The following is a 22,640-nucleotide window of genomic DNA, read 5'->3' as shown; positions in this document are numbered from 1 at the left end:
ATCCTCCGTCCGCGCGCTCACCGCATCACAATGCGTAAAGTGACAGCGCTGGCTCCTCCCCTTTCCGCGCGGTCTCCGCTTCACAATGCAGGGAGGAAGCGCGCGACCACAGCGTTGGCTCCTCCCGCGCACTCCTTACGTCACAATGCAGAGAGGAAGCGCGCGACCACAGCGCTGGCTCCTCCCGCGCGCTCCCTGCGTGACAATGCAGTGAGGAAGCGCGAGTTTGATCTGCTTCCTCTTTCTCCGCTCCGCGAGTCACAACTCAGCTGGTCACCGGCCAAACGGGTAAAAATACTGACGAGCACAGTCATTACCACTGGACATAATCCTGCTGGCTGCGGGGGCGCGCTGCACCAGAAAACGGGTGCGGCAGGATGGAGAATCCCGCCCTTAGAGATTTACAACAGACCTTTGGCCCCATCGTGTCTGCACCGGCTATCAAGCACCTATCTATTTTAATCGCATTTTCCAGCACTTGGTCTAGCCTTTTCTGCTATGGCATTTCAAGTGCTCATCTAAATGCCTCTTAAATATCGTGAGGATTCACCCTCTACCACCCTTTTAGGCAGTGAGTTCAAGATTCTCACCACCCACTGTATAAAAACGATTTTCTCAAATTCCTCTTTAAATCTCCTGCCCTTGCCTTAAATCTATGCCCCCTAGTTACTAAACACTAATAAAGTAAAAAGTTTCTTCCTATCTACTGTATCCATGTCTCTCATAATTTTGTACATCCTTTCTACTGCAATCACATCCTGCCTACAGTACTCTAGCTGTGGCCTAACAAGCATTTTATACAGCTCCATCATAAATTCCCTGCTTTATATTCTTTGCCTCAGCTAATAAAGGCAACTATCCCATAAGCCTTCATAACTAGCTGTTGTAGCCACCTAAAATGGCTGATTCCCTATTTGGCCAAAACCCGATTTTAAAACGGCTAACCGAAAAGGCTGATGGGAAAAGCAGCCAACAGGACAAACGGACAGCTGCAGACAGAATAGCGTATTCGGCTCTGGGGAAGTCGGCCCAGATCGATACTCAAGACTATTAGCAGCACATCAACCCAGACATCTGCAGTTTAATCGGCTATCCCCGGGAACAATTGCAACATATTAGCAATTGAATGCCGGACCAGACCTGGCGGCGCCTGCAGTGGCCGAAACAAAGACAGGTGAATGACCACCCCCCGAACGAGGAATCGCCCCGTTATTGGACATATCGAACCCAGTGATTGGGAACAAGTCCAATCACTTGGGACTCAGGGTCAAGGGCCGCCCCGAGAGGCGGGAAGCCCCTGGGCCCGATAAAGTGAGGGGCCAAGTTCAGATCTCTCTCTCTCTCTCCCTTCTTCACCTGCTCGAGACCTTCGCAAGAACATTGACCAGAAACAGTAAGTCTGACTCCAGCGATCGCTACCCGATAAAGACTCCTAGCCATCGACCCGTATCAGCCTTTTTGAATCCCGCGGGCCAGATCCGATTTGATAGGCCATTTGTTTCCCTGACCTGGTGGGCCCTTCCTAAAGTTAAGTATTGGCCAGTAGTGATAGGTTTCTATATAGATAGTAGGATTATTGTGTCAGCATTAATTGTTGTATATAATAAATGACCGTTGATTTCAATCTTACTAAGCGGTGTGCTGACTTATTAATCATAACTCGAGCTTGAACCACGTGGCGGTATCAGAAAGATACCTGGCGACTCATGAGCAAAGGTGACATAATCAGAGGTAATAAAACTAAGGCTAAAAAGAGCAACACTGTCCTGCTGCCTTCAGGGATCTTTGGACATGCACCCCTAGGTCTCTCTGGTCATCTGTATTTCCTCGTGTTCTACCGTTCATTGTATATTTTCTTGTCTTGTTAGATCTCCCAAAATGTATCACCTCACATTTTTCAGGTTAAATTCCATTTGTCACTTCTGCCCATCTGGCCACCCTGTCTATTGTTCTCTAATCTAAGACTTTCCTCCTCACTATTTACCACTCCACCTATTTCTGTGTCATCTGCGAACCTACTGATCATGCCTCCCACTTTCAAGTCTAGATCCTTAAGTGTACACCACTAACAGCAAGGGACCGAGCACCAATCCCTGTGGTACACTACTGGACACAGGTTTCCAGTCACAGAAACAATCTTTGACCATCACCCTCTACCTCCTGCCATTGAGTCAATTGTGGGTCCAATTTGCAAAATTGCCCTGGGTCCCGTGGGCTCTTACTTTCTTGATCAGTCTCCCATTCCTTGTCAAAAGCCTTACTGGAGTCCATATGGATTACTCAACTGCACTGCCCTCATCTACACAACTAGACACCTCCTCTAAATATTGAATCAAATTTGTTAGACATGATCTTCCTCTGACAAAGCCTTGATGACTTTCCTTGAATAATCTTTGCCTCTGCACGTGGAGATTTAATTCTACACTCCAAAGTTTTCCAATAATTTTCTTATGTTAAGAACGGGCAACATTAAGATTTTTTAAAAAACAAGTAAAACGGAATTGATGAGTGACAGATGTCTGGAGAAATGATAATATGCAAATTTGTGTATCAATCGTGTCATGTGAGAGTACCTTTAAGAAATGGGTGTGTATATAAATATCTAGTGAGAGTACCTTTAAGAAATGGGTGTTTACTACTGCAGTGGTGTCAGAGAGTGGGTGGAGCTGGGCTATCTGTCAGCTTTTTACTTTCGTTTTAGGCTGTTTGCTGCAGGGTGTGTTTTAGTTTCGTTTTCAGAGCTGGATAGCTGCAGTCACAGCCAGAAGGTGTCTGAATTTGTCTCTGTAATCTAAAGACTGTAAATCGATCCTGGTGATTTAAAACTAATAACAGTAGTGACTTTAACCTGATGTGCTTCTGGTAAAAGGTGTTTTAAGTCTTATGGATGTTAAAAGGAAAGCTTAAAGAATTACTTAGTGTTGTATTCTTTGGGGGTTGTATTTGAATTAATGGTTGCTAAGATGTTCACTGTATGTTTTAAAAAGGTTAACTTGAGTTCATAAAATAAACATTGTTTTGCTTTAAAAAATACTTTTCCATTTGTGGTGTACCACACCTGTAGTGTGCACCCCATACCACAATCTATTAAAAGTTGTGCTTCAGGTGAACTCCATGAAACACTTTGGGGCTCTCTAAACCCTGGCCCATAACAGTAGAAAACAAGTATTTTACATATATAATTAGAGAAAACAGTGGGGCTATAGAGGTGGTAGCTTTAAAGTGGAGAGGTATGATAAGAGAAACGTACCTGCCATAAGCCAACTCCACAGGGTGAATAACATCAAAGGGACAGAAATAGTATAAACTGTATGGACCTAACTAATGAAAGAGAGAGACAGAGACAGTTAACATCAGAACTGCATCAAGTTGCAGTTATAATCTTCCAAAAGAAGCAGCCATTTTTCCTCCTTCACTGAATCGGAAGACTATTTCCCAGACATGGCCACTTTAACCTTGTGGTAATTATTTGCTAGGTTTAGCTCATAAAATTACTTGAAATTGGACACTGTTTGGAAAAGTGGTGTCTTAGAGTTCAAGTAAACAAAGGTAGTTGAGGAACCAAGGGATAGTTTCATGCAAAATCTTGTGTGTACAGTCATCAGTGTACTTAAGTGTCATATCGTATTATAGTCCTTCACGTCATGCGTGTGTTGTCTTTCTTTTCAGTTAATAAATATTTTAATTAATTGTTCACACAGCAACAGGATTGTTCTGACAAATGTGATATAAAATAGTTACTTTAAATATATTAGTTACTGTAATGTAGATGTAGGCCGGTCTAATTCATGTTAGTGCACAGACAAAGGATTTCAGAGAGCATGGCAAGGAAGGGGGGATGGGGTGTTTAGAGTATGAGGAGAAAAGGATGCTGGGTAAAAAGAGGCCAGGGGAAGGAATGAGAAGTGAGCCAATTAGGATGAATGGCCAGGTCAGGAGGGGTATAGGATGACCTATGGGAATCGTGTATGTGAAACTTGATGCCATTTGAATGTGTTGGTAGAGATTTCTTTGTTCTCCAGAAGCACTTGATTCTGGAGAGCTAGGAGACTAGTTGTGTCCTGGGTTTTTGTGAAACGTGTCAGACTTGCAAGTCGAATAAAAATAACTAATGCTGTGCCTACAAATCCATCTCAAGTTTTATTGAGGCCAGACTGACGGATAAAGAATTTATTAATTCTCAGTCCCTCACTGGGTTGTACACCGTTCCTCACATTATACCAGAAAAAAACCAAATACACCACAATGGACGGGTGTTCCAAGTTATATTCTGGATTTTGGGATACCCTCGCATTTAACATCAGCATGGTTTGTAACACCTACCACTGATGTTAGACCCAGTGGCCTGTAATAAATGTTTTTCCTGTTAGTTTTAAGGCAATTAGATTTGTATATTGGTAAACATTATAAATAAGGTATAGTTAAGATTTGTATATAGATTTGTATATTGGTAAACATTATAAATAAGGTATAGTTTTAAGTGTGTTTAATTTAATGTTTCTGTGCTTGGAAGGTAATACCTATAGTTAGATTCATGCTGGACAACAGTGTTTGTATGTGTGAGGGTTGGTCCAACTGTGTTTCTATTGTGCTTGGAGAGGGATGCGGTGTGAAGAATAAATAGGCCAGCAGAGGTATGCGAGCGTTGCTTGGCAACTGGAGTCTTGTAAGGATAAGAAAAGTTTTGTGAGGGCCACGAAGAATCCAGCACGAGTTTGTAGAATAGAAAGAAATAACTTTATTTACAGTTAAATATATATATACACATACACACACACACACAACACAACAGCAGCAGTACTCCCTTGCTGCTCATTCCTCTTTAGCTGGTTCCATACTAGCCAGCTCTATTTATGCAGGGACTCTGCTAATGATTTCTCGCGCCCCCCCCCCCCCCCTCATTGGGGAAGCTCATACTCCCTAAGGATTGTGGGATTGCCATTAGTCCCCAGCCAGTAGTAAGCAGACAGGTTATAACATCCCTCCCTCCCAAACTTCAAGGAATCCACCAAAGTTCCTGGGTGAAGGAGGGCATCAGACTCGTTTTGCCACAGGCCGGACACCATTTTCAAGAGGCGCTGGAACGGACGGCATGTAATGAGACATAGAATGGCGCTTCCGTGATGAATGGCATAACGGTTGTACATCCACAGCCTATGGGACCAAGGACTCCCCCTCTGAGGCATTCTGTGTCTCCATCTCGGAGTCCACTGCTTCTGTCATCTCAGCGTCTCTATCTCCACGCGGTTCTGCAACGACCTGCGCAGGCTTTGAGTGCGGCGCCAGAGGAAGATCGTGAGGAATACCCTCCACTGTGTCTGGTCTCTGCAGCTGTAGAGCTCCGGCCTTGTGGACCGAACGTGGTCTACGTGCTTGCGCTGGAGACGACCCTGGGCTTGCACCTGGTAAGAGATAGGGCCTGTTCGTCAAAAGATAACGCCAGGGACCCACTGGGCACCACCAGCAAAATTCCGAACGAATACTGTCACTGGTGCAAACTGCCAAACTTGGCCGATGCCGAGAAAGGCCATGTCCCTGCCGTTCTTGAGTGCGGCGTACTTTTGCGTCAATGTCCGGGAAAACAATGCTGAGGCAGGTGCGAAGTCTCCAGCCCATTAGGAGTTTCGCAGGAGCTACCCCAGTCACCGCATGTGGAGTGGTCCTATAGGAAAACAAAAAACGAGCCAGTCTCGTTCCATAGACCCGGAAGACTGCTTCTTTAGGCCCTGTTTGAATGTCTGCACTGCACACTCCGCCACCCCATTGGAAGCCGGGTGGTATGGGGCGATGCGGATATGGCGTATGCCGTTCATTTTCGTGAACCTCGCCAACTCCTCACTTGTGAAAGGAGTGCCATTGTCCGTGACGAGCACCTCCGGGAAGCCATGCGTACTGAAAGACAAACGCATCTTCTCGATCGTTGCGCAAGACATTGTGCCTAACATCTGATGCACCTCTAGCCATTTAGACTGGGCATCGATTAATAGAAGGAACATGGATCCTTGAAAAGGGCCGGCGAAATCCGCATGCAAGCACGCCCAAGGCCGCCCTGGCCATTCCCAGTGATGTAGGGGCGTGGCCGGCGGAAGCTTCTGATGCTCCTGGCAAATGGGCCACTTTCTCAATGTCAGTGTTCAGGCCTGGCCACCAGATATAACTCCGTGCCAACATTTTCATTTTGGTCACACCCGGATGCCCATTGTGCGAGTCCTGTAGTATCAGCTCCTGTCCTTTTTCCAGGACGACCATACACGTCGCCCACAAGAGCATACCATCATCCACGCTAAATTCTGACAGCTTGGAGGAAAATGCCCACAACTTGCCTGGGAGTTGTCTATGTTGCCCACCATATAACACTGTGCCAAATCTTTGACAGGACTGGCTCCGTCTGGTCCACTCACGGATCTGTGATGCCTTGACAGGCAAGGAGTCCAAAATTTTAGGGTTGCAACCACCTCACCAGTCGTGGGGGTCGACATGGGGCCGGTCAACAAAGGCAATCGGCTCAGTACATTGGCATTCGCTATATGGGTCCCTGGTTTATGCTCCAGAGAATACTTGTAGGCAGCGAGCAACAAAGCCCAGCGCTGGATCTGTGCAGAAGAAATGGGCGGCATTGGCTTATCCTCTCAGAAAAGTTCCAGCAGAGGCTTATGATCAGTCACGATAGTGAAGTGGCGGCCATACACATACTGGTGGAAGCGTTTTGCTGCAAAGACCACTGCCAGGCCCTCCTTCTCGATCTGCGCGTACTTCTTTTCCGCTGCAGTCAATGTGCGGGAGGCAAAAGTTATCAGCTGCTTGGCACTGTTCTCCATCTTGTGGGACAGGACAGTCCCAATACTATATAGGGATGCATCACATATGATGAGCAAAGGCTTTCCAGGATCATTGTGGGTTAGTAACCCAGACGACGTGAATTGCTGTTTTCACCCGCCGGAAAGCAGTTTCTTGCAGCTGACCCCAAATCCAGTTGTGATTCTTCTTTAGCAGAAGGTGCAACGGGGCCAATGTAGTTGCCAGATTGGGAGGAACTTCCCGTAATAGTTTACGAGGCCGAGAAAAGAACAAAGATGCAAAGTGTCAGTCGGGGCGGGGACCTGTTGAATTGCGCGCACCTTCACTGAGACGGGGTGCAAACCTTCGCGGTCCACCCGATAACCCCAGGTAGACCACTTCCTTCACCTGAAAGACGCACATTGTACGACGTAAACAGACTCCAGCCTCTGAGAAGCGTCTCAGGACAGCCTCCAAATTTTCCAAATGTTCCTGATCCGACGTTCCTGTAATCAAAACGTCGTCTAAGTTGACAGCAACACGCGGTAAACCTCTCAAGATGCCCTCCATGATGCGTTGAAAGATAGCGCAGTCAGAGGATACCCCAAAGGGCAACCGTGTATATTCATACAGGCCCGTGTGTGTATTAATAGTTACATATGGCCGGGAGGCAGGGTCCACCTCCAACTGTAGGTAGGTGTGACTCATATCTAGTTTCGTGAACGAGAGTCCACCTGCAAGCTTCGCATAGAGATCTCCTATGTGGGGCATTGGATATCGGTCGAGCCGGGAAGCCGTATTCACTGTAAGTTTATAGTCACCGCACAAGCGAACTGTGACATCTGGCTTCATTACAGGTACAATTGGCGCAGCACAGTCAACGAAATGGACGGGCCTGATAATACCCAAGGACTCCAAATGAGTGAGCTCCCCTTCCACCTTCTCGAGCAAGGCGTAAGGCACCGGGCGGTCCCGGAAATAGCGCAGCGTGGCTCCTGGTTTGACCTGGATACGGGCATCCTAACCCTAACCCTAACCCTAGTTTTATCTTCCCCAAACCGGGCTGGAATACATCTGGGTACGGTCCTAGTATCTCCGTCAACCCTCTAGAACCTGTTTGAAGGATGTGCTGGCACTGCAGCCGCAAATGGCGCAATCAGTCCCGACCCAACAGGCTGGGCCCGTGGCCGCGCACCACGATAAGTGTGAAACGCTTATAAACATAACGTCCATAAACAACAGGAGTCATCATAGTTCCAGCGATGTCCAATGGTTCCCCCGTGTAGGTGGCCAGCCTGGCCTGTGTATCGGTTAATGTAAGGGTCTGTATACCCTGCTTAATGTGGTCGAATGTCCTCTGGGCAATCACGGCGACCACTGCGCCAGTGTCCAACTCCATCTCAAGTGGGTGACCATTGACCCGTACTGTCACCTTAATGGGGGCCACATGGGGAGCTGCCACACAATGCAGCTGCAGGCAGTCATCCTCCGTCTCCATGTCCTTGGGAGTAGTCCCCACAGGTTCATCCAAATGGAAAGTACGGTCCCTGGGCTGGCCCCAGTTTGAGTCGGAACGACGGCACCTCTGGTGCCCCCAGGACCGGCGTCTGCGACAGGGTCGGAGCCCATAAGTCCGGCACTGACTTGGCTCCTCATTCACCGGCTCTGGAGAAGGCTCCCTTCAGGGAAGAACGTCCGGCGGTCACTGGTGTCGATCCGGCGCCGCCCCGCCCAGAGTACGGCGGCGAGATGCTTTTGGATGGAAGGGGTTGCACCCCAATGCGTGCAGCTCCATTCCCTGTAGTTCCTGCACTCTCCGTTCTGCGCTCGCTCGGGTCAATAGCATCTGAATGGCCTGTTGAAAAGTCAATGTTGGCTCAGCTGACAACTTTCTCTGGGTGGCTGCGTTGTTAATACCGCAAACCAAATGGTCGCATAACATTTCTGACAAAGTCTCACCAGAGTCACAATACTCCGCAATCCTGGAGAGAAACTCTGCAAGGGATTCTCCTGGGGTCCTCTCAGCAGTATTAAACCGGTAACGCTGGACTATCGTGGATGGGATTGGGTTAACATGTTGCCCCACTAAGGTCACAAGTTCATCAAACGTCTTGGTGTCCGGCGCAGCTGGGCACATAGGGCTCCTAATCACCCCAAATGTATGCAGGCCACAGGCGGTGAGCAAAATGACCACCTGCCGCTCGTTTTCGGTGATGTTGTTTGCCCGGAAGTAGTAATGCATCCGTTGTGCGTACTGGTTCCAAATTTCCAGCTCAGCATCAAAGGCATCAAAACATCCATAAGGAGGCATGGTGTAACAGAAAAAACACTTCCAACTTGTATCCAACAAAAATCCGTGGAGGTGGCTTCAGCAGCGTAGACAGCTATCCACTTTAACCCTCATTGCCAGTTTTGTGAGGGCCACAAAGAATCCAGCACGGGTTTGTAGAATAGAAAGAAATAACTTTATTTACAATAACATATATATATATACACAACAGCAGCAGTACTCCCTTGCTGCTCACTCCTCTCTAGTTGGTTCCATACTGGCCAACTCTATTTATGTAGGGACTCTTCTAATGATTTCTCTGCCCCCCCCCCCCTTCATTGGGGAAGCTCATACTCCCTAAGGATTGTGGGATTGCCATTAGTCCCCTGCCAGTGGTAAGCAGGCAGGTTATAACAAAAAGCTTTTAAGTTTTAGTTTTAGCTGAATTTGTTGGCAGTTGGAGACTGATACTGGGGAGTGAACTTCTATCAACTCTGCCAGGAGAAGCTGGACAGGACAAGGGAGTTGCAAAGATGCATGCTTCTTACGGAACAAGATACAATCCAGATAACCAGGGAATTGAGATGGAAAGAATGTTTAGGACAACTGGAGTTAAGTGAACAGAGACCAAGTATGGTTCAGAAGAATTCAAGAACGTGTAAACAAAGTGTTCTGAGTTAAAGAGACAATTGTAGTTACCAGGTTTAAAGTGGGACAGCAGCCTTCAAAGGTAAATCAAACGTCTGATGCCAATTTAATATAGATTGGGGATCTAAAGTTAAAGCAATTGTGAGCTTTTTGCACAGCAATCAAGACAAAGAAATCCAAAAGAGGTTGGTGTAAAATCCTGAATTGGAGTTAAAAGTGGAGAAGAAGCTTTGTTTAAAAGTGTAATTTGTAAAACCTGGTCTGGATTTGGGAATGCAAACCACTAAGGGAAAGCATAATTACGAGAGAAGATTTTAAAGCATGTTTTTGGGAGTGAAGTTTGGAAAACTCTATTTGACAATCATCCGGGGGATTCTGAAGAGACATCCACAAACATGCACTTGAGATTCAGAGTGGAGAGTGTTATCTGGTGAGCTTAAAAGGGACTTTGTGTTAATGAGACCATGGTAGATTAAGATGTACATTGTAATTCATGTTAATGCTAAAACCTGCATGTAATTGTTAAACTAAGGGGAATAAAGGCGTATTGTATTTTTTTATGTTTAATAAATCTTATTTTTCTTGTTATCTCTTCTACACTTCCTGGGTCCGTATCCCTCTATTCCCATCCTATTCATGTATTTGTCAAGATGCCCCTTAAATGTCACTATCGTCCCTGCTTCCACCACCTCCTCCGGTAGCGAGGTCCAGGCACCCACTACCCTCTGTGTAAAAAACTTGCCTCGTACATCACCTCTAAACCTTGCCCCTCGCACCTTAAACCTATGCCCCCTAGTAATTGACCCCTCTACCCTGGGGAAAAGCCTCTGACTATCCACTCTGGCTATGCCCCTCATAATTTTGTAGACCTCTATCAGGTCGCCCCTCAACCTCCGTCGTTCCAGTGAGAACAAACCAAGTTTATTCAAATGCTCCTCATAGCTAATGCCCTCTATACCAGGCAACATCTTGATAAATCTCTTCTGCACCCTCTCTAAAGCCTCCACATCCTTCTGAGCTGCCAGTCCTGCCCCTCCCGTAGCCCTGTCTCTGTGACAGCAATTATATCATACACCCATATGTTAATCAATATCCTCAATTCATCTGCCTTACCTGTAAGACTCCTTGCATTAAAATAAATGCCATCCAGCCTTGCCATATTCCCTTGGGCCTTAACATGTCTATCTGTCATATCTACATGTCTAATCAACCCCAATTAATTAACAGAAAGTGTTGGAGGTATCTTTAACATTCATTACTGTTTTGCAGGCGCGCATAGAAATGAAGGCACAATATTTTAGGTGTATTCCCCAGTAAAAATGAATGAATGTCTAAACTCATGATGATATGTATGACCTTTTCTGTGTAATACTGCCCAGTTCAATCTCCCACTCTCAAACAGTGAGTCTCGCCTCCCATGTCCCGTCACATTTAAAAAGAAATTCCTATACAGTTGTTCCCTGACCATTTACTGCATCTCTATTGTAATTTCTTATCCCCATACACGCTTGAATCCAGAATCTCAGTACCTGCAAACTTCTGTTTCTTTCCATCCCTCAACATTTCTCCCTTCTCCAAGAATAGGACCTTTATTTCAATGTGATTTGGAGTACAAGAATAAGGAAGCCCTGCACAATTGTAGAAGGCTTTGTGAGATCTGGAGTATTTTGCATAATTTTGGTCTCCATATCTACTTGCGTTGGTGCTGGTACAATGGAGGTTCACTAGATTGGCCCCTGGGATAATATAATGTGATAAGTGGCTGAGTAAATTGTGTCATATTCCTGGAGTTTAGATAAATGATAGATTGATAGATGTTCTGTGACTTAGATAATCAATATATATTGGGAGAGGGCAGGAATGTGAAGTTGAGGTAGAAGATCAGCCTTGAATGGCAGTGCAGGCTTGAGGGACTGAATGGTCCACTTCTATGCCCATTTTATATGTGTTTAGACCAAATATATCTGTTGACAATCACCAATAACTACATCGTCTCAGACTTTATACCTTGCCACCACTCAACCCAAACTCCTTTGAAAACAAACCTTTTACCAATGCCCCCCTTCTTTATTTTTAATAATTTTTTAAATCCCAGAAGCGTCTAAAATATATCATTACAATAATAAATTCTCCATTATGCTGCATAACATATTTATCAAATACATAACACACAAATATTTTAGGTTTTAAGGAACAGCTTTAAGAAAGAAAGAATGATATAGAGTCAGAGAGTTATCGGGAGAATATTCCAGAGCTTGTGACCTAGGCAGTGGCAGGCATGGCCACCAATGGTGGATCAATTCAAATTGAGGATGCTCAAGAGGACAGAATTAGGTAAACACAAATATCTTGGAGGGATTTGGGGCTGGAGAAGATTACAGAGATGGGACGTGATCCAACTGAAAAAGTTCTTAAGTGTCATTTTGGGCACATTTGGCGGGGTGTTTCTCGACGGCCACACTAGAGAGATCACAGCCCATATTCAATGGCACTTAATGCCGAAAATGAGCCCCCACGGGATTCTCGCCATTACTGGCTCCCTCGCCATCTGATTTGCCAGACATGCGCCTCAGCATCTCACTGCTAACAAGGGGAAGCTGCTTTTAAATGCTCCTCCCCACTCACTCCCAGTCAACACACAAGCTTTGGCAACGTGCAGACCTGCTCCTTGCTTTGGGGATCCCTACTCGGCCAGGCTTCTCGATGCTGTGGATGAGAGGCAGAGGACCAGCAGCGGGATCAGTAATGCTGTCTAGGTGGCAGTGGCAATGGCTGTCCAGGCAGCATGACCAGGAAGAATGTTGGAAGAAGACCAACAATCTCCACCGAGCTGCAAGGATAAGTTACCACCTCTCTCCTGGCATCAGTCCCGCCTGGCACCCCTCAAATTCCCAAAACATCCCCTACCCCCCACCCCCAAATCACTGGCTAACACCTTGCACCCTCCAAACATCCAATCTTCGTGCTTGTTCTTCAGCATCTCCTGGCACCCACCAGCTCAGTCCTTTCACATCCAGGTGTGGTGCCCTCATATGCCACTTGCTGTAGACTCTCCTGACCCATCAAGCATGCGGCTCACAATGCCCTATCTTTGTCCCCACAGGAGAAGATAGTCCATAATAAGTGGGAAAGGGCCAAGTTGAGAGGTGGAGTCCCAGAAATCCCGAGTCCTCCACCCCTATGAGGAACGAGCCCTGGAGATCACATGGTTGATCAAGGAGAGCGCAGTCACCGACAGCGAGGTTGGCCTGCGCCAAAGAGGTGCCCCTTCACCCAAGTGCCCCATCTCAAATGGGTAGTTCATACCAAACAAAATGATCCCTCTCACTGACCAAATGTGCATTGTCTCGCAAGAACTTCATCTGATGAGGCTGGGCCATCTTGAGTCGTTCACCCCCCTGCCACCCAAGACACCATCTCTAAGGAGAGCTCCAAGAAGACCACCATCAAGGTATCAGAGCTATCATCCCCACCTTCCACCAGCACAGAGACACATACCTTGGTTGCCGACATTAGTGGACAGACCTGGGCACAATCTGGTGAGCACCAAACAGTTGCTGATGTACATCAGGTGGAGGCACGAACAACCAAGGGAGTCAGCAGTCAGAGATCTACTGGATCCCAGTACTCAGCTAAGGATACCCAGTACCCTTATGAGTTGGTTTAGCTCAGTGGGCTAGACAGCTGGTTTGTGATGCAGATCAAGGCCAACAGCGCGGGTTCAATTCCCCTACCAGCTGACAATTCTCAATTCTCCCTCTGTGTACCCGAACAGGTGATGGAATGTGGCGACTAGGGGCTTTTCACAGTAAATTTATTGCGGTGTTAATGTAAGCTTACTTGTGACAATAAAGGTTATTTATTTTTTATTTTAGCTGGGTCCCAGTCAGATGCTGAGCCTTTGGACCAGGTTATCCCAGAGCTGATGCAGATGATTCACGAGGGGATGTCAGGTATATTGGAGGAGTCCCAAAAGCTTTCAGTGCAGGAGACGGTGCCAACCATGTGTGGCATCTATACCAACACTGCTAGGGTGGCAACCGCAGAGGAAAGCCTGGAGCACAACGTCTGCGTCTGGAGTGGTGGTGCCCGAGGCATGGCTCAGTCTGTGACAGCCATGGCTGAGGGCCTTGACATCATGTCCCAGACACTGAAGGACATGTCACAAATGCAGGTGCTCCAGAGCATAGCAAAGTCACTGAGGACCATCGCTGAGGGCGTCAATACCATGGTGCAGACAATGAGGAGTGGCCAGGACTGGCAGAGCCAGATGACTCAGAGGCCTCTGGAGATCACCCCAGCTGCTCTATGCCCCATGGAGTCCACCAGGGCCCGACGGGCACTGTCAGGGAGGAGGAAGTACACAATATTCCAGCTGAGGTCTAACTAGTGTCTTGTATAATTCAACATAACATCCTTGCTCTTGTACTCTATGCCTCAATTAATAAAGCCCAGGATACTATATGCTTTATTATTTTCTCTCTTCTACCGTCCTGCCACCTTCAATGATCTACGCACATATACACCCAGGTTCCTCGGCTCCTGCACCACTTTAAGAATTTAACCGCCTATTTTAGATTGGGCGGGATTCTCTGGTTCCCCCAGCTACATGTACTCAGTGGCGCGCAGTTCGCTGGCAGTAGGATTTTCTCTTCCCGCCATTTGTCAATGGAATTTCCCATTGAAGCCACTCCACACAGCCAGGAGGCCCATGGATGGGGGTGCACTGCCAGCGGGAAAAGAGAATCCCAATGGCTGGTGAATTCCAGCTATTGTCTAACCGTATTATTCTTACCAAAATACATTACCTCACACTTCTCAGAGGAGTTTGTATTCAATAGAAAGCTGCTGAAGGCTGCGCATGAACAAAGAGGCGTGAAGTATAGCTCCCTAAAAGTATGTGTGAAGTTGTGTGGGAGCATAAAAAAGCCAATAGCAGTTTGCATTTACAGCTAATGGTAAACAGTACAGAAATAAAGGAGTAATGATTAATTGCGCAAAACATTTCAAGAATTGTGTGCAGTTTTGGACTGTAATAATCAAATTTATTGAATGGCCCGAATAAAGAAATTACCAACAAAGAATAAAGAACAAAGAACAAAGAAAAGTACAGCACAGGAACAGGCCCTTCGGCCCTCCAAGCCTGTGTCGACCATGCTGCCCGTCTAAACTAAAATCTTCTACATTTTCGGGGTCTGTATCCTTCTATTCACATCCTTTTCAAGTATTTGTCAAGATGCCCCTTAAACGTCACTAATGTCCCTGCTTCCACCACCTCCTCCGGCAACGAGTTCCAGGCACCCACTACCCTCTGTGTAAAAAATAAACTTGCCTCGTACATCTCCTCTAAACCTTGCCCTCGCACCTTAAACCTATGCCCCTTAGTAATTGACCCATCTACCCTGGGAAAAAGTCTCTGACTATCCACTCTGTCTATGCCCCTCATACTTTTGTAGACCTCTATCAGGTCGCCCCTCAACCACCGTCATTCCAGTGAGAACTGATAGACGTTTTAGTTGCTGTGAAATGAAGAGTAAAGTTCTTGTTCCTTTTCACCAAACACCATTTATTTCACTTCCACAGCCTCTGCACAAAACTCTTAACAACACACCACCTGACAGAGGCCACCTGAAGACCCTTTACATATCAGTGCCAATTAATGGATACTTAACATAAATGAGACAACTAATTGCAATGTCTCTTAACCCATTACTTAACAGTCTCCCCTTCCTTGGAGAAAAAAAATAATTAGGTGAAAACAAACTTTCAAGAAACGCAAAAACACACACATGATGTCCACCCCCCCTTTTTTTTTGTTTGGAGAAAGAAAGAAAAACAGTCACAGAAACAAGCGCCCTTCATTGACAATATCCAAAAGTTTCTGTGAACTCGCCCCTCTTTTCGTAAAACAGTCTGACAGTTGATAGCTCCTGTCGACCCATTTAATTTTTGTTATTTCCCCTCTGTCCAACATCTGCTTCAAACTTGCGATGTCTATCCGTAACCTCTTTTCATTGACACTTTTTGTAGAGTGTACATTTTCCCACAGGGATTTATTGTCAATGTGACAGTCAATAGGTATATTACCCAAATCCCCTAATCCCAAAATTTCTGTCAATATCATACTTGTATAAAAAGCCATATCCACCGCCTTTACAAGGCTTAACATCTCAGCAGCCAAAGTGCTTTTTACCACTCTCCTTATTTTCTTTGTTTCCAACACAAGTGGGCAACATTTACCATTGTTCCCCAAAAGGAAAATAATAAAACCTCCTGCGCTTGAAACCCCATCACATAAATTTGAGTAGGGCGCATCACTGTAAACTATGAGTTTCAAGTGCTTAAGGTCACCTAAAACCGGGAACTTCAAAACACACTCCTGCATTTTTAGTTTGGCCAACGCTTTATTTGCTCTTATTATGTCTTCCACTTTGGGATCATTCATTTTTGTACTCAACTCTTAGACATCAAAACTCACATCCGGTCTAGTCTGTCTACCTAACCAGTTCAGTTGCCCAATTAAACTTCGCAGTTGCTCTTTTTCTATCTTTGAAACCATTGCGTCTTTTTGTGAAACTCGGCCACGACTAATTGCTATTGGGGTGATGCTTTCCAAATAAGATTGCTGACGTAATGTTGCCCCTAACTTAGTCTGTCCAATTTCCAGTCCAATATATTTAAATGCACCTGAAGCCTGACTTCCAACCCTGAATTCTTTCTCAAACCAGAGATTACAATAGCTTCAAAATCACTAGTCCCTCCCCACAAAACATCATCGACATGCGTCATAAAAATGCCAGAAATATTTCCTTTATAGTGCCAGTAAAACATTGCAGGATCTGCTTTCAACTGGCAACAGCCTAACTTTAACAAAACTGACCTTACCGAAAAATACCAGACTAGATGCATCATTTAATCCATATACACATTTTTTCAACTTCCAGAGTACCCCTTATGTGTTAGCTGCTTTTTTAGGACAAAGGAGAAAAATGTCTCTCTGGAGCTGATGCCCCTGCAAAAAGGCAGCTTTTATATCTATAGATTTGCATTCCCATGCCTTTGTGGCTAATAGAGCCAAGAAGATCTTTAAAATAACCTTTCCTGCTGTAGGTGAATCTACCCTTAAATCCTGATCTTCTAAGTTTTCTTCAAATCCCCTTGCCACGAGCCTGGCCTTTGCCTTATAAGTTCCATCCGGAAGAACCTTTTCTGTGCAAATCCATCTGTGGGATAGAGCTCTTTGTCCCCTATCCGGTACTTCCGTGCATACCCCAAATTCACTCCAACTATGCAATTCTTGCTGTTTAGCTTCTTTAATAACTTTTTCATCTAATTTATTTGAAGCCACCAAAATCTCACGTGCATGTGGGCTTCTACTCCTATTAGTGTTCGTAGTCTTACTCATGTTCCGAGATCTTGACAAACTACGTCCCATCTCCCGCCTGGTATCTCGTTCTGTACTGCTACTGCTTGATCTTTCCCTTCTGCTGTGGGATGTCCTTTCAATAGTTCTCGACCTTTTCCTGCGGACCTGTTCACTATCCGATGTACTATCTGAACTGGCACTGCGTTTCTGTGCCCTCCATTTTTGAACTTCGTTTTCCCAATCCATTGTCTTGACTCCTTCCCCTGAATGCTGTACATTCAACCAATGTTTATACTTTCCAGTGGCCTTCCCTGCTCTACTAATAACAGTTGCAACCTTCCATTGACTAGACCCTTCAGGCAAGTATGTCACTTTTGTACCAACTTATGGCAGTTGCCCTTTCGGAAAATAAGGGAGGATAGTCATATCCAGCCATCTTTATACTGGGTTCAGCCATGTATCTTTTTTTTTTCCTTCTCACTCACTCCTTGGTTTGATCAGGAAAAGTTGTATCTTTCAAACCTTCACATTTGCACAGCAACCATCCTCTGCTACCATTGTTAGACGTTTTAGTTGCTGTGAAATGAAGAGTCTAAAGTTCTTGTTCCTTTTCACCAAACACCATTTATTTCACTTCCACAGCATCTGCACAAAACTCTTAACAACACACCACCTGACAGAGGCCATCTGAAGCCCCTTTACATATCAGTGTCAATTAATAGATACTTAACATAAATGAGACAACCAATTGCAATGTCTCTTAACCCATTACTTAACAAGAACAAACCGAGTTTATTCAACCTCTCATCATAGCTAATGCCCTCCATACCAGGCAACATCCTGGTAAATCTCTTCTGCACCCTCTCTAAAGCCTCCACATCCTTCTGATAGTGTGGCGACCAGAATTGAACACTATACTCCAAGTGTGGCCTAACTAAGGTTCTATACAGCTGTAACATGACTTGCCAATTTTTATACTCAATGCTCCGGCCAATGAAGGCAAGCATGCCGCATGCCTTCTTGACTACCTTCTCCACCTGTGTTGCCCCTTTCAGTGACCTGTGGACCTGTACACTTAGATCTCTCTGACTGTCAATACTCTTGAGGGTCCTACCACTCACTGCATATTCCGTCCCTGTATTAGACCTTCCAAAAAGCATTACCTCACATTTGTTCGGATTAAACTCCATCTGTCATCTCTCCGCCCAAGTCTCCAAACAATCTAAATCCTGCTAAATCCTCTGACAGTCCTCTACAAACTTACTAATCAGACCAGTTACATTTTCCTCCAAATCATTTATATATACTACGAACAGCAAAGGTCCCAGCACTGATCCCTGTGGAACACTACTAGTCACAGCCCTCCAATCAGAAAAGCACCCTTCCATTGCTACTCTCTGCCTTTATAACCTAGCCAGTTCTGTATCCATCTTGCTAGATCACCTCTGATCCTGTGTGACTTCACCTTTTGTACCAGTCTGCCATGAGGGACCTTACTGAAGTCCATATAGACAACATCCACTGCCGTACCTGTATCAAACATCTTTTTGAGCGAAAAGAGCTAACATTTTGAATCCAGATGACCCTTTGTCAAAGCTGGTCAAAGATGCCAGACCTGCTGAGATTTTCCACCATTTTCTCTTTGGTTGGAAGGATTTAAATGCTGATAATAAACCTATTTCACCTCATTATGAAGATACCTTCCTTGGTCATTGTTTTGTTATGCACTTGACGTTGCATAAGTGCTTCCTTGATGTGCACTCTGACAAAGGAAGGTTCAGACTTGGAGATAGTTTTAATGCGTTTATTAAATTATTAACAATTCTCCTACTTGGATTCGACGCTACTGTTAATCCTGCTACAGCTACTCAGACTGACGAACTAGTCTGCTACAATCCATGTGGTGGGAGTGATGTTCAATCAACCCTGTGTCTGTACTCACTGAGAGTCTCCACTGGAAAGAGACTGAGCATGTGTGATTTGTCCTTTATATGGGTTGGTGTAATGCCCTCCTGTGGTAGTGTCACCTCTTTGTGTATCGTGAATGCCCATTGGTCGTGTCCTATCTTACTGACCTATTGGTTGACTGTCTGTGTGTCATGTCTCTGGTGTTCCCTCTGGTGTCTAGCTAGGTGTAGTGTATGTACATTAACCCTTTGTGTACTTACAGTGATGTATATCACCACCCCCCCCCTTTTTACGTGTTACATATTTTCTGTACAGTGTTAAAGAAAATTGAACAAACTAGGTAGATGAGTGATACTCTGTACAAGTTATGGTAACAGTGATCATTAAACAATAAGTCCAAATCATATGCATGAGTCCAAAGTTCATTAATTATTATGATCGAGTGGCTTTCTTGTTTGGTTGGTGATGTTGATGGTGGCATTGCATTGTAAACACCACCAGTGTCCCTGTGCTGAAGGAACCTAGAAGTGGTCAAATCACTTTGTTGTCGGATTTAGACTCTTTTTTTCCCCGATGCTTGTGGTGGTAATTCTTGATGGCAGCTGTCCTGAAAGCCAGGTTGCCTGTTGGTAGTGCAGCAAACGTGAATTGGTAAGATGCATCGTCCTGCCATGGCATGTCATTTGCAGAGTTGTACCATGTCGTACCAGTCGTAATTCCATTGATTTTGTTTTTGTCGTGCTTGTTGTCGACGTTGAAGCCTTTGGTACGCTTCTTGCTATTGTCTTTGATGTTGTTGTTGTGGTGGTTGGTTTTGTTGCCGTATTTGCTGTGCTCAAGGACCACACTCTGTGGATAATACGAGTCCTTCACACAGTTACTCGTGTTAGTGTGCTTTGTGGCATCTGCTGTCTCCTTGAGCGTGCCGTCACTGAGTTTGCGGCGCTCTCCGTCTGGAGTCATGTCCGGCTTACTTGAATCAGCTTTGGCTTGTGGTTTCTCCCCATCCGGAGTCTGGTCTGTTTCACCTGAGTCAGTTTTGGTTTGTCGATGCTCCCCGTCTGGAGCCCTTTCTGGTTCTCCTGAATCAGCTTTGGTTTCTTGATGCTCCCCGTCCGGAGTCATTTCCAAGTTCACTTGCATCTTCTGAGGTTTCTTGATGCTCCCCGTCCGGAGACAAAACATTCAGGAATGCATTTGCTTGTGGAGAGGCTCGAGCGAATGAGGTTTGAAGTAACGTGGTGTCACCGGAGTCACCAGTAGTCTCACTGTGATTGTCGAGTGCCTCTGTACACACTAGCTGAGGTCTGTCATGTTGCACATCTGGTATGGGAAGTGGGATGCCATCGTCAATTGTCTCACATACAATGGGTAGAGCCTCAGTGTCTTCTTGTCGTTCACTTGAGCTGGGTAGACGGTCAGAGTCTTCTTCTGGTGGTTCAAATAATCTGAATGAAATGAAAATCGCTTATTGTCACAAGTAGGCTTCAAATGAAGTTACTGTGAAAAGCCCCTAGTCGCCACATTCCGGCGCCTGTTCGGGGAGGCTGGGTGGACTGTCATAGTGTGCTTGCTGTACACTTGAGCGTGGTGGACGGTCAGAGTTTTCTACTTGTTCACTGGAGCGTGGTAGACTGTCATAGTCTGCTTGCTGTACACTTGAGCGTGGCAGACTGTCATGGTCTTTCTGTTGTTCACTTGAGCGTGGCAGACTTGCATTGTCTGCTGCTGGGTGCTCAGAGTAGGTTGCTAGACCCTCGTGGTCTTGTTCATGCAAGGACTGCGCTTTGGAGTCTTGCATTGCTTCTATCGTGGAGGCAGTCCACGAGCTCGCTGTGGAGGCTTGTGTCACTCCCTCTGTGGAGTCTTGCAGCGTTCCCTGTGTGGAATTGTGCATTGGTCTCGCTGTGGGGACTATCATCACTTCTTGTTCATGCAAGGACTGCGCTCTGGAGTCTTGCGTTGCTTCTATCATGGAGTCTTTCATCACTTTCTGTGTGAAGGCTGGGACCCTTTGTGGTGCGTGGACCACTCTCTGTGTGGATCGGGGACCCTTTGCGGTGTATGGACCACTCTCTGTGTGGCAGCAGGCTGCTCTCTGTCTCTTGGTGTCAGGCCGCAGCGTAATCCTGCACTCACGAGTTGGGATGCCCTATCTGCTGGACTGAAGATCCTCAAATCCGAAGAACTCATCGTCGGAGTCGTCAATCTGCACTGCGTCTAGTTGCGGTTCGGATTTGGTACTGGGGTAGCCTCCCAAGGTGAAAGCTTTGTCTGAGTCGTTGTCTTCCAAGACCATATCATCACGTTTTGTGTCGGAGCTGGCATTGGGCTCGCGATGTCCAAAGAAGAATTCAATGTCTGAGTCATAGTCTTCAAGGACTGTATCATCTCTTTGGGTGGTGCTAACTGCTTGTTGCAGGATTCTGTGGAGGTTACTTTCAGCTACTGGTCGAATTTCAGGCATTGTGCTGTCGTTCCAGGTGAAAGAATCTGGTTTTGAGGCTTTAAAATGTGTTTTTCGTGTTTTGGGACATTTCCCCTTTTAGTGGCCGTGGTCCGGGGCCTCTGACGTCATGACGCTTGTGACGTAGAGTGTAGGAAGCGATTGCGCATGCGCAGATCGCTGGTCCTTTACTTGGGGCCTTTTTCACAATTGCGCATGCGCAAATGGACCTTCCTGTTCTGTGCGCTCTTCGCGCAACTGCACATGTGCAGCACCTTTTCCAAGATGGCTGCAATTCAAAACTGCCGTTCATTGCTGCAAGCCTACCTCGCGGTGAGTTTTGGCCCTTCTTTTACCCTTTCTTCTTGTATGTTCCTCGCAGAATTCTTGGAATTTGTCCCGGACTGCCTGGAAATCGTTCTTGTTTTGTACCTTTGAGTATTTGAAGGTCTGGAAGATTTCAGCTGCTTCTGGACCTGCGATGGTAAGTAGAAGCTTTATTTTTTCTTCATCCGCCACACCATCTAAGTCGGACGCTACCAGGTAGATCTCGAATCTCTGCCTGAACCAACTCCAATTTTCATTGAGATTGCCTTGGTACCTGAGCGGTTGTGGAACCGGAATCCCAAACATAAACTTCCCTGGCTGTTGTTGCTGGTTGTCACTGTTCGCTGAGTTGCAACTATATGGATTTAACAGTTCACTCCTGGAACCATGTTTTGGTATGCTCTTGACAGAGCATAAGCTGCTTCCTTGATGTACATTCTGACAAAGGAAGGTTCAGACTTGGAGATAGCTTTAACACGTTTATTAAACTGTTAACAATTCTCCTACTTGGATTTGACGCTACTGTTAATCCTGCTATAGCTACTCAGACTGATGAACCAGTCTGCTACAATCCATGTGGTGGGAGTGATGTTCAATCAACCCTGTGTCTGTACTCACTGAGAGTCTCCACTGGAAAGAGACTGAGCATGTGTGATGTGTCCTTTTATATGGGTTGGTGTAATGCCCCCCTGTGGTAGTGTCACCTCTTTGTGTATTGAGAATGCCCATTGGCCGTGTCCTATCTTACTGACCTATTGGTTGACTGTCTGTGTGTCATGTCTCTGGTGTTCCCTCTAGTGTCTAGCTAGGTGTAGTGTATGTACATTAACCCTTTGTGTACTTACAGTGATGTATATCACCACAGTCATCAAGTCGTGGAGCGTGACTTGAAACCAGAT

Source organism: Scyliorhinus torazame, chromosome 15 (genome assembly GCF_047496885.1).
Source record: "Scyliorhinus torazame isolate Kashiwa2021f chromosome 15, sScyTor2.1, whole genome shotgun sequence".
Taxonomy (NCBI): domain Eukaryota; kingdom Metazoa; phylum Chordata; class Chondrichthyes; order Carcharhiniformes; family Scyliorhinidae; genus Scyliorhinus; species Scyliorhinus torazame.
The sequence above is the reverse complement of the archived record's forward strand: the minus strand, read 5'-3'. Positions refer to the sequence as shown.